The sequence below is a fragment of the Kryptolebias marmoratus genome, linkage group LG21 (genome assembly GCF_001649575.2).
Source record: "Kryptolebias marmoratus isolate JLee-2015 linkage group LG21, ASM164957v2, whole genome shotgun sequence".
In the NCBI taxonomy this organism is placed as follows: Eukaryota; Metazoa; Chordata; class Actinopteri; order Cyprinodontiformes; family Rivulidae; genus Kryptolebias; species Kryptolebias marmoratus.
Window position 1 is genome coordinate 5,717,593 of NC_051450.1, and position 11,938 is coordinate 5,729,530.

Sequence of the window (11,938 nt, forward strand, 5' to 3'; positions counted from 1 at the left end):
TATGTTTGTTTCCATACAGTAGGAGGCAGTGTGATGCATTTGTGTGTGTGTGTGTGTGTTTGCAGAAAAGTCCATGAATCACATTCACAGATGTTCACAGGCAAGAGGGCAACGAGCTTCTGTTGACATAAATTCCAGGGATAATTGATAAGACTTTGGCCTTCAAGGCCCCCTCGGGAAGCCAAATGTAGATAATAACAGAGTTGTTTTGGAACAGGCTGACTTTGTTTTGAGTCTGCCTTGAAGTCTTTGCTGGTACATTCTCGAATCCAATAAGCCGAATTTCAGGTCCAATCTGTTGTTCTGAAACGATTTTAACCGTTTCCCTAATCTGAGTCCAGAAATTGCATTTAGTCCAGAGGCCATTGTCTTTGATGATGGAATATCAGCCAGTTTGGAGTAGTTTGCAATTTCGCTCCTGTTTACAGTCTGAGTGCTGGTCGATCCGTGAACCCATCAACGAATTTGACGATAATCCAGGTAACTGCCTGGTCCAAAGAGCAGAAATCCTGTTATCAAAAATCCAAATATATAAGGAACCTCCACGTCGGTAGGTACACAGTCTTCCACTCCTGCCAGGAATCCACTGTATATCCAGCGAGACATATCCTGAGACTGGACTCTCCTTCAACCAGTCGAGAAAATTGTATCAATTGCGTTGAGAAACCAGCGGATCAGATCCATATTCCTTAAATTTTTGGAAAATATGTAAAAAGAGTCTTTGAAAAAGAAAGCAAGGCAGGGGGGCACGAGGAGACAGAGAGAAAAGAAACACGTCCGCCTTCCACCAGGAGCAGGAAAAAAAAAAAAAAATAGGTTAGTTGACAACATTTGAGTTAACTGGAGGCTCACCTGTGGATATATTTTAAGGCACACCTCAAACACACTGCTTCTTTGTGAGACATCATGGGAACCATATGTAAGTGGAGCTGCATATTTTGGATTTACCAGTATTAGCTTCCTAGCCAGCAGACTATTAAGTCCATTTTAGCAGGAGAGAGAGTAAGTGAAATAGGCCACAACTCGATCAAGACAGTTAAAACATTAAGCACAATATCCTCTTCAGTCATATCAGACAACATAAGAAAAACTTCAGACCAGAACCGTGTTCATGGAGGAACAGTTCCAAAACGTGTTTGAATAATTTGCTGTGGTCTGTTAACACTGTTGACATGTTGTTTAGTGTCAAAGTTTTTTGCATGCCTGGCTTCAGTATAGTGAGCTAGAATCCCAAAATCTGTCTTCCATACAGTTTTTAAGACAGTGGAAGAGTTTAAAAGGTTAAAAATATTTAAATATGTAGAAGTAATCACCCCTTTCAGTGAGGGGAGAGGTTACAGAAACACTTCAAAATCAGAGGGGTTAGAAAGAGATGGAAATTGTGGGGATGAGTTACAAACTTGAAGGTGTGTGAAAAAATATTCTTTAGCAAGAGATAATTTATTTGTTGGCTGTTGAAAAGAAACAAAATAGAATCAACATACAAACTTTCCAGGTTTTTATGGTTAATCTAGTCCACCCAGAGAAGGTGTTATCCAATAAAGATGGAGAAAATTATGATTCCCTGCAAGTGGTACTCAGACTGAGCCAAAATGGTGGCTAAACTGAACCCAGATTTTAAGACAGGCGGTCTCTATCATATTCTTAGTGTAACTAGAAGAAGAAGAGTGAGGAGGTGAGTATAGTTGGTCTTTCAGTGTTACAGGATGAGCAAAATTTACTTTCATAACCACGCAATAATTCATTCCCCTCGTATTGAACCCAATAATTCAGATTTAAATCAGTAAAACATAGTACTGATACAGGTACAGGTTAAGTAGAGCCCTTCCACCCAGAGCTTTGGGCCTCTGTAAGACTTGATGGTGCTGCCTGGGTGGTTCCTTGCTTCAAATGAAATTCAGAATAAGAATATTGACCTTATGGAAAAAAAATCCAAAGGGAGAAGATTTTAAATACATTAAAATAGATATAAAAAGTGTGTAAAGATATTAATTTTAATGGCATTAATTCTAACGGCCACTGACAGATTTAGGAGAGACCATTGCTCAAAAATGTATTTAATTTTTGCAATAAAAGAAAACAAAAAATATTGTGAAGATTGACCATTGTGTCAGTTATGTACACTCCAAAATTAACAAGACTGAATTGAATATCTTGAATGGTCGATAATCAACCTGATGCTCTTTTGACTCTCTGTTAACAGCAAATACCTCACTTTTGCCAGGATTAGGTTAAAATCCAGAAATTTTACAAAATGCATTTTAAAGTAAAAGGGCAGCAGGGATAGAATGTGACAGGTCAGACAGGAGTAGCAGAAGATCATCTGCATACAGGACTACTTTCAACTTTACACTGTTTCTACTTACAGTGCCGGTAAAAAGTATTGACATTTTATGCTTTTATTGCAGTCATAAACCAATCATAGTCTATATAAATTGACCTTTTTTGACCAAAGAAAAAAAACATTCTTCAATGCCAAAATAAGAACAAACTTCTACAGAGTGACAATTAAATAAAATTTATAATGTAAAATAAGAAACTACATAAATGATCACCTCCTTTAAAGTGCCTGTCCTAATTCAACTCAGAGAAAAGACTATTGAAAAGTAGAAGTCAGTGAATAAATGCAAAAGGATTTCCAAGGCCTTAAACATCCACAGGAGTTCAGACCGCTACAAGAGACCCTTTCTGCCCACAGCCATCAACTCTTTTTTAAAACCAGGATTATGAGCTACAACAACATTTAATTTCTATTTCTATTTTTGAATTGAATTGAATTGAATTATGGGACATGTGTTAATCTACCAAGAGCAGGCCATCCTCAAAAGCAGAGTGACCATGTAGAAGGAGAATAGTGAGAGAGGCCACCAGGTGTCCTGGAACTTCAGCAGGTGAGATTGGAGAGACTGAGCTCCAACAACTGTTGATCAGGTTCTTCACCAGACTGAGCTTTATTGGAGAGTGGCAAAGAGAAAACCATTGATGAAGAAAACTCAAATTAAATCTCAACGAGTGTTTTCAAGCAATACAGGTAAACTGCAGTGGCTATCTATCCATCTATCCATCCATTTTCTTTACCCACTTCTCCATTCTGGGTTGTGGGGAACTGGTGCCTATCTCCAGCAGTCCTGTAGTGGCTAATAACATGGAAAAACAACAGAAAAAGAATTGGGTCTTCGACTCACAGAGGCCCCCTGCAGACAGAAGCAAGTTACTGCATGGCTCATTCCTGGTTTTTAAATGAGGTTTTATATCAGTTTAAAATGATTAAATATGTGAGAAATATACATAAAATACATGAACACTTCTTTAAAAAATATGACTAATAAACAAATGTTTACAAACATTACATTGACTACAAAGAATGAGAAATCCTACAAACACTGAATCCATGACATAGATTAAATATGATAGAAATATTATTATATTATAGTTTTTTAAAAATATTATACAATGGATTTTTTTTACTGCTGTGTTGTTTCTTTTTTATCTCTTATTGTGCCTCACTTGACGGTATGTCACTGATTAGAGCTCATATCGGTACTCAGCATTGACAAGAACTCAAATGTAAGTACTTGTCCTCAGTTTGAAAATATGTAGCATTGGTGCATCCCTTATAAAAATGAACAAAGGGTCTCTGCTTCCTTATATTGTTCAAAACTGAAGCCAAAATGTCAGTTTTTGTGAGTGTCACTATGAATGTTTGGAGACAGCGCTTGCACACTTAAGCACCCTTGATGCAAAAGTCGCACCTACAGTACATACCACTCCTAGCTCGCTAATAGGTTGTGACTCTGTCAGTCATAGTGTAACATTTTTTTTGAAACCTTAAATAACTAATTGAAACTAAACATATTTTTGAAAATGCATATTTGAATACACAACAGCAAGGTAAGAACTGCATGAATTAACACCTAGGGAAAAAAATTGTTTTAGGTGTATTTTTATTTTTTTGTGAGACAAATATCCCATTCATTTACATGGAAAGGTGGGGCTTAACAATTGTACTGCTGCCAGCCTGGTAGTTGGTGGCCTCAACTTTCATACCTCTCTCTAGTTATAGTTTATCTCAATGTCTCAAACATGCTGCTGAAGAAACACTCATCTGGTTTAAGGAGAACCAGTTAAAAGTCCTGGAATGGTCCAGTCTAAGTCCAAACCTCAGTCCATCTGAGAATCTCTGCTTTGATTTAAAGATTGTTGAGCACAATGGACACACAATGGACAAAATGTTCAGTGGTTAAATGGACCAAGACCATGGAGACAGAGCTGAAAAGACTTGATGCTAGAACTGATGCACAAGGTGGGAACACAAAGTGTTGACTTTAATTGGGGTGAGTCATTATGCACACTCAGGTTTTCTGTTCTTTTGTCTTATTTCTCGTTTGTTTCATAATATATATTTTTTTAATCTTCAAAATGACAGTTATGAATTAAAATACGCAAGTATCTCATTCCTTTTAAATCTCAGGTTGTAAGGCATCAAAACAGAGAGGATACCAAGGGAGTGAATATTTTGCTCATGGTGGGCCATCAGGATCAGCATGACCCTATCTAATAGCATACATTTTAATAAACATATTTATTTCACTATAAATATTTCTTTTTCAAGAAAAAATATTTTTAATCATTGTCAATAGTTTATGTTTTTTTAATTGATTTTTTAGAAATGTATCTTTATTTAGTTTTTATTCAATCATTTTTCAGCCTTCAAGTGTTTCTGTGGTCTAAGAAGTCTGCCTCTTGGCCTTCAGAATCATTAGTCCAGACCCCAGTAGCTTAAAATAAATGGCAACATGACCGATGCTTTAACAAATCAGATTTTAAATTGGCAACACTGGAACCATCTAGCAGGTCTATAAAGACGCTTGTGTTTTCACATCAGAGCATGAGGTAGTCGGTGACACCAAAGGACTTCAGGAGCAACTTGCACAAACTAAATTATATTGTTGGAGAGGAGTATCTATTTTTCCAAGTCATAATTGGCTGAAGGAGGAGAAAAAAATATTTGATTGCAGATATTCCTCCAATACCTTTTTCAAGGACTTGGCAAGAAAATTATGAGGAAAGGATGGCCAAACCAAAAGTCAGCCCAACACTTCTAATCTGGTAACCTGAGTGCTACCAACAGCTCAATTCCTCAGAGAAGTACTACAGTTTGTGTTGCTGCAAATGTCTGTTGTTAGCAACTGATCAACGAGGTGGTCAAACTCGAGTTGTTTAACTAAATCAGCAGAGAGACACCAAAGCAAAACTGGACACGAAGAATTGACAGTACTTTTGAAAACCTTTAGGGAAACCTGAGTGGATCTACCATTTAATGAACAGGTACACAACAAAACAATAACAAAAAGAAAATATGCCAGAAACACTAGTGAGCAGACTGGACTTTTTGCATTAGCCTCATGGCAATAGAAAGGGACTTATAGTTGGAACCGAAGCTCACTGGTGTTCAGCTGTACAACAGAGTAACTGAACTCCTCTTGAGGAAAGAAAATAAGATTAATGTTATCTTCAAACATTCAACAGTTTTACGTGTTTTTTTTCTATTTAAAAAGGTCAATCTTGGCTAATTAAGCCCAACGTTTCTGTGCTGATTTTTTTAATTTTACAGCTAAAAATGTTTTAGGACTTAAAATGCATGTCACTGTTGTATTTTTCCCAGTTTCTAATAGTTGGACTAAAGCATTAATGATGTTTGCTGTACAAAATATGTCTGTGATTTATTGCCTGTTATACTGCATTTCTGTGTAACAATTTTGGTTTCTATAGCTATGGCATTATAGCTATGGTATTAAGAGGTAAATCTATTTAGGTAGGACACCATTGAAGGCCTAGCTTTGAAATACATGCACTGCCACTGACTTTTGCTCCCCCCTTTAATTTGTGATAACACTTTCAAGTCTCATCCAATGAACTAATACAATTCTTTCAGTATAAAAACTGAAAATGTCATTAACTCAATCAAAACTACAGCAGAGAAATAAAAAAAATTAAATCCAGTAAGTGGACATTGTTCTCATATTATCAGAATTTACTCAGTCCAGCTTTACAATAGCTTTTAATCAAACACTGAAGAAGCTCTCTGTAACTGGAATTGAACGTTTGTCCAAGAAATTTAATCTTTGGTGAATAAAATGAGCTTTGGTCACAACGAATCTCAGCTGAAAGTGTGCAGCAGCTTCTGCACGCAGCCACTAGATGCTGGTGTTGCACCGTGCAGCAGCAGCAGCCAAGTGAGGCTGGCCACAGAGGCGTGGGAGGTTTCTGTCAGTGCACATCTCTCCTGCATCACCGCAGAAACACAAAGTAATAAAAGTGGAGAGAGAGATCATGTTGAGCCTAACGTTTAATTGGACTTCCTTAAATAACGCTTGAACATTTGTGTTCCACTGCTGTGTGTGTTCATGGACAAAGAGACAAACATGCTCCTACATTAAAATGTATTAAATGTATCTGTGTGTGTTTGTGTGGAACAAAATGTTCTATTCCAGCACTAAGAGTAAGAAGAGGTCAGAATATATATATATATATTATTTTTTTTAACTGCTGAGACATGTGTTTAATGAGGTTCCTTACATGAACAATAAAATGATTTTAGAGAAACTCACAATGTCACATAGCTTTATTTATAATATACAAGTCTTCTCAGCTGTTGGTATTTCTTTTATTTCAAAGAAATGCAATAGAAGAACAAGAAAAATAACATTTTCTACATTTTCTACGAAAATACAGTGTGAATGCTGATAGCTGAATGACTGCCGAAATGTGTTGAAGAAGCTGAAACTGAATTGTCAAAGTTAAAATCAGCAGAACAAAAGCTAAAATTTGTGAAACAGTAGCTACAAGTTAAAATTTGCTAAAAAAACAAAAACAACAACAACCAAAAAAAACAGTAGCTAAAACCTAAAATTAGCTAAACAGAAAATGGAAATTAAAGGAACAAAACTATCAAATGCTGAAAATCAGAAAAATTAAACTTAAAATGAGTTAAAATTAAAAATCCCCATTCAGTTCAATGAAACCAAAAAAATAATAAAGTTAAATATTTTAAAAGGTATAAAGGTTACAAAAACCAAAGTCACAGCATCTCCTGAACAGGCTGAACATTTAGATACTTGAATGGTTAAAATTACTGAAAGTATGTTTTAGTAGTTATATTCTGAAGAATGTACTGAAGATGCTATTAACAGGAAAACTATAGGGTAAATGTTGAATCAGAATTCACACTATTACATTTTTAAAAGCCAAAGTAGACAGAGACAAATAAAAAATATGTCCTTATACTTTTGGTTAGAAAACAGACAAAAAGACGATCTGTCCTTTCTGTGAATAGATCTCTGCTGCTAAGGAAACACAGAGGATGGAAGACATTAAGGGCACACTGTGCTCTTTATCTGAAACCTTGCAACAAAATGAAAATAGTTTTATTATGAACAATAAACTCACACAAAAAACATGAAACGGAAAGTAATTTATAGTAAAACATGACCTTATTTAGCACTTCAGTGGTGGAAAAAGCTCTCAGATTGTTTACTGAAAATTTGAGTCTGGTACATGGTATTTAAACTAAAAAAACATGAAGCATACAAGGAAAAACAACCATGAAGAAAAACAAACTTAATGTGAGAGATAAGGCCACATCACCTCACCTTTTCTCCTTCCATATGTTCTAACATACGTAGATGCTAAAGTACCCATGATGTGCCAGTAGGTGACAATGACGTCCACATTGTCCACATTGTCCACATTGTCCACACTGTCCCTAAGACGTACTTTGAGTATGTTGGGGTAACTGCTGGGGCCAACCCTGTTTGTCAAACTACAGAGACAGAACATTCTTAGCTTGGCTAAAGATTCTCACGAAACATTTGTAGAGTTTTTTATTGCCTGCCACCAAAAATCAAATAAGGAAACTAATGTTTTCTCACGTGTGTTCAAGTGTTCATTAGTAAAACAGGTGAAAATATTATGTGTCTAAAAAAAGCTTTCTTTCATTTGATCTTAACAATTAAGTGTTTGCTCCTTTAACAATCTAGGAGCATTTTCTAATCTGCTTCTTCCAGGTCTTGCTCCCTCTCTTTGTCCTATCTTTCTTTATTCTCCTCTTCTGCTTTTTGCCCTTTTTACTCTCCAAAACCTTTAAACATATCAGGTTTGCCCAAGTAGGTGTGAGCAAAAAAAAGCTGCCGGTGAAAGAAAAAAACAGAAAATTGCACCATTCCGATCACACATTTTCATCTACTCATCGTGAATGTCAGAATAATTTCAGGCTTTTATTGTTTTATTTAAACCTTTCTTTTTCCATAGGTGGATAGATTATACAACTTCAATCATTTTTACAACTAAAAATTACAAATAAGAATTGGGTGCACAAGTTTAAATTTATTGTAGATTTTCTCTAATCCACACTAATATTTGGTTAAATGTCCCTCAGCTCAACCACACACTTTTTATATTCATCAACAAGAAGTTAGAAATCTACAATAAATTTAAACTTGTACAGCATCTTTTTGTTTTTAAAAATCAGTGAGGTGAAGTGTAATCCTTCAACTCTGGAAAAAGAATGGTTCATTGAACCATTAAAAGAACAAAATTAAAAAGACATTCATGCTCATGATGAGTGAGTGGAAACTTCTGGCCACAGCTGTTTATTTAATAATATGTCCATCTATTCATTCATTTCCTGAACTCACTTAATCTTCTTTTGTAGGTGGATTGGTGTGGCCGGGGGGTGGGGGGTGGTAATCAGTCAACGGGTAGAGCCTGGAGTACACACTGGACAGGTCTCCGGTGTGTCACAGGCCCACAGACACACAGGCAACCAGCCATGTACAAACTTACACCAGAGACCAAATAATCTGCAGTTAACCCAACACGTTAGTTTTTAGTTTTTGGAAGGGAACTGGAGAAGAAAAAACACAAAGGCCACATGCACACTCCTTAATAGTATTTGTGTATTTTGATCAGTGATACACTGCCTTGACTATAGGCAGTTACTTTCTCATTAAATATAGAGTTTGTATATATTGTTGAAAGTACAATGGAAGGATTGATTTGTCATCCAGAAAGCCAATACAGACAATAAAAACAAGGAGACAATCCGAGCTGTCATATGGGCATTTCAGTTGAACAACGGATTCCCATCAAACAAACAAGAAAATATTTTATTTCTAAATATTAGAGAAGTGGATAATTTCTTTATAAGCTGCTAGTCTACATGTCAGGTTTGTTTCAGAATTCAACATTCAAGTGTTGCCTTTAGAGAGTGTGAAGGTTACTTCTTTACCTCTAATGGGGGTTAGAAAAGTTCTTCTGATAGATAACTTTATAGTTAAATTTATTATTTAAATAGTTCATACAGGGTGTCCCCCGCCTCTCGCACAGTGACTGCTGGAGATAGGCACCAGCTCCCAGCGACCCTGCAGGGATACGTGGGCAAAGAAAATGGATGGATAGTCCATACATAAACACTTAAGTCTACAGAAAAACACTACTGAGAGGCACAGATATAAATAAAACTATAAACTGCTGGCATTAAAATGGGATTCTTTTAATCTCTTCTGCCCCATTTCCACCGGCTCTAAAGGTCCGGAATTTTTTCGAGGCCAGTCCCTGTTTTTTTGGTCCCTGCTTCTGAGTAGGGCCAGCTGGGCCGTCCCTGCATTCATGGGTTACACAAGCTTAGCTCCTGTTCACTCATTGGTCGTGGGCTTACCCTGCAGCGTTTATGCCATCTGTCCCCCAGCTGAAGGCGCTGTAAAGCCTGAAATCTCTGGTGGATAACAGCTGTCCTACTCCGCGCAACAATTGCGGCATCCAGAGCATCATTTCTTTCACTGCGCATCTCTTCCTGAAGTCTCAGGAGAATCCCCATAAGTTTAAAAAACAGCAAAAACACAGAACCAACATTGTCCATAGCGCTTCCATTGTTTCCACAAATGGCACCAAGTTTCGGTAGCGCAACCGAAACTTGCACCCCCCGCAACACAAGGAGGTGTTCCTCTGCTACAGACCAAACTGGCTGGTGGAAACGCGATGCATTTTTTGACCTGAGCAGAGTAGAGTAGAGTAGAGCGGGGCTTCTGAAATAGAGCCAGTGGAAAAGGGGCATTAGTTTTTGAAAATGATTGATAAGTGTTTTTTGTTAATGAAAACTAATTTCCTTTTTTATCTCCAAAATGTTCAAGAGTCTTGTTTACTAAATACAGTCAAATGCATCATACAATAACTGTAAACTATGTGACCTGATCAGTTTATTAAAATGCACCACCACAACCTGTTTACACAACCGTAGAAAGCAGGATTGATTCCTCTCCTTCTCCTCAATCACTGAACAAATACATTTGATCGGAGACAGTGGTGCCGTAAAGGCAAATGAGAGCTGTGAATTGAATTAGACTGGATAAAGACAACTCATATTCTTGGTTAAACTACAGTTTGATTGATTTATAGTCAAAAATAAAGAGAAAGAATGCAAACACAAAGGGTTTCTTCACAGCTTAGCAACATACTTTACCATAGATTTTAGTACATTAAACTTATTAAAACTTTTGTTAAAAACTCGACAAGGCAATGGAGAAGATAATTTTGCTGCTCCACCAGACCCACAATAAATAGCCGACAAAGTATTGACAAGTGATAAATGAGTACTGAACTGAAAGGAAAGGGCTCAAGAGGACAGAGTTCTAGTCAAAATACAGAGAAGAAAGACATGAAGGCTGGTAGAAAAGGCGACGTTACTGCAGGCTCCAAGCAGCTAATGTTAGCCGAAGCTACACCACTGAAAGCTACAGGAGATGCTAGCGGGGAAACAGCGATGCTAACGGCAGGAGAACACCGACTCATTCCAGGACCTGAAGCCCTCTCTACACCGGGTAGAATCATCCATGGACTTGAAGAAACAAATGGAGGGGCTGGACAGAAGATTGACTGAAGTGGAAGACAGAGTAAGTGCAACGGAGGACAGAAGCATACGGCAGGAGAGAGCACTGGGACATTTGCTAGAAAGAGAAGCTATCCTCACAGCTAAATGTGACGACATGGAAAATAGACTCCGCCGTAATAACATCAGGCTGTATGGCGTCCGAGAGGGAGCGGAAAAAGAAAATATGGTAAACTTTATCACAGACCTGAGCACTTCTCTAGAGTTTCAAGAAGAAGTTGTTATTAAACTAGAAAGAGCACACAGAACATTAGGCCCAAAGCCTAAAGCCGCAGTGGCGCCCCCAAGATCCATTATAGCCAGGGCCATAGCTACCATTGAGGACACAGAGGTCCGGACCTCAGTATTTTTCTGCTGTGTATATTATAAAAAAAATAATCAAAACAATGCTTTTGAACAGTGTGGTTTTCTGCGTAGCTCCACCAGTTTACTGTAGGAGGCGTTGCAACTGTGTGCAACTGCAGCCAAACTCAATGTCTACAAAGAAGAGTGCAGCTTTGCGTACCTTACTGCTAAAATAAACACCAGAAGAAGAAGAGTGCCACTTACGGTGAAACACAACTGAGGTAACTTGTAAAAAATATTCTCCTTCAATTCCACAAAGCTGAAGTTGGTTTCCGATTGCAGCTTCCGATTCGGAAAATGGCTAAAGGGCGAATCCACCTAATTTTTCACTACCTTCAGCATCTTTAATCTACTCTAGTTAAAAAACTACAACACCTAGACACTTCAAACCTGAACTAAATTATTCTGCACTGATTGCAGAAAATTTAAAAACAAGTGTATGATCTGTGAAACCCTAATCCAATTTGTGAAACCTCAATAAAGGGCAATAGCACTTTTTTTTTTCTTTTACATCCGGACCACACTAGAACTGGTCCAGCTCCAAAACTACAACACTTCACTGGTATTTGATAAAAAAGGAAAAATGTATGCTAAAATTTTGTGTTCTGAATGGGTTTGTGCAGCGGGAACAATCAACATTCATATAAA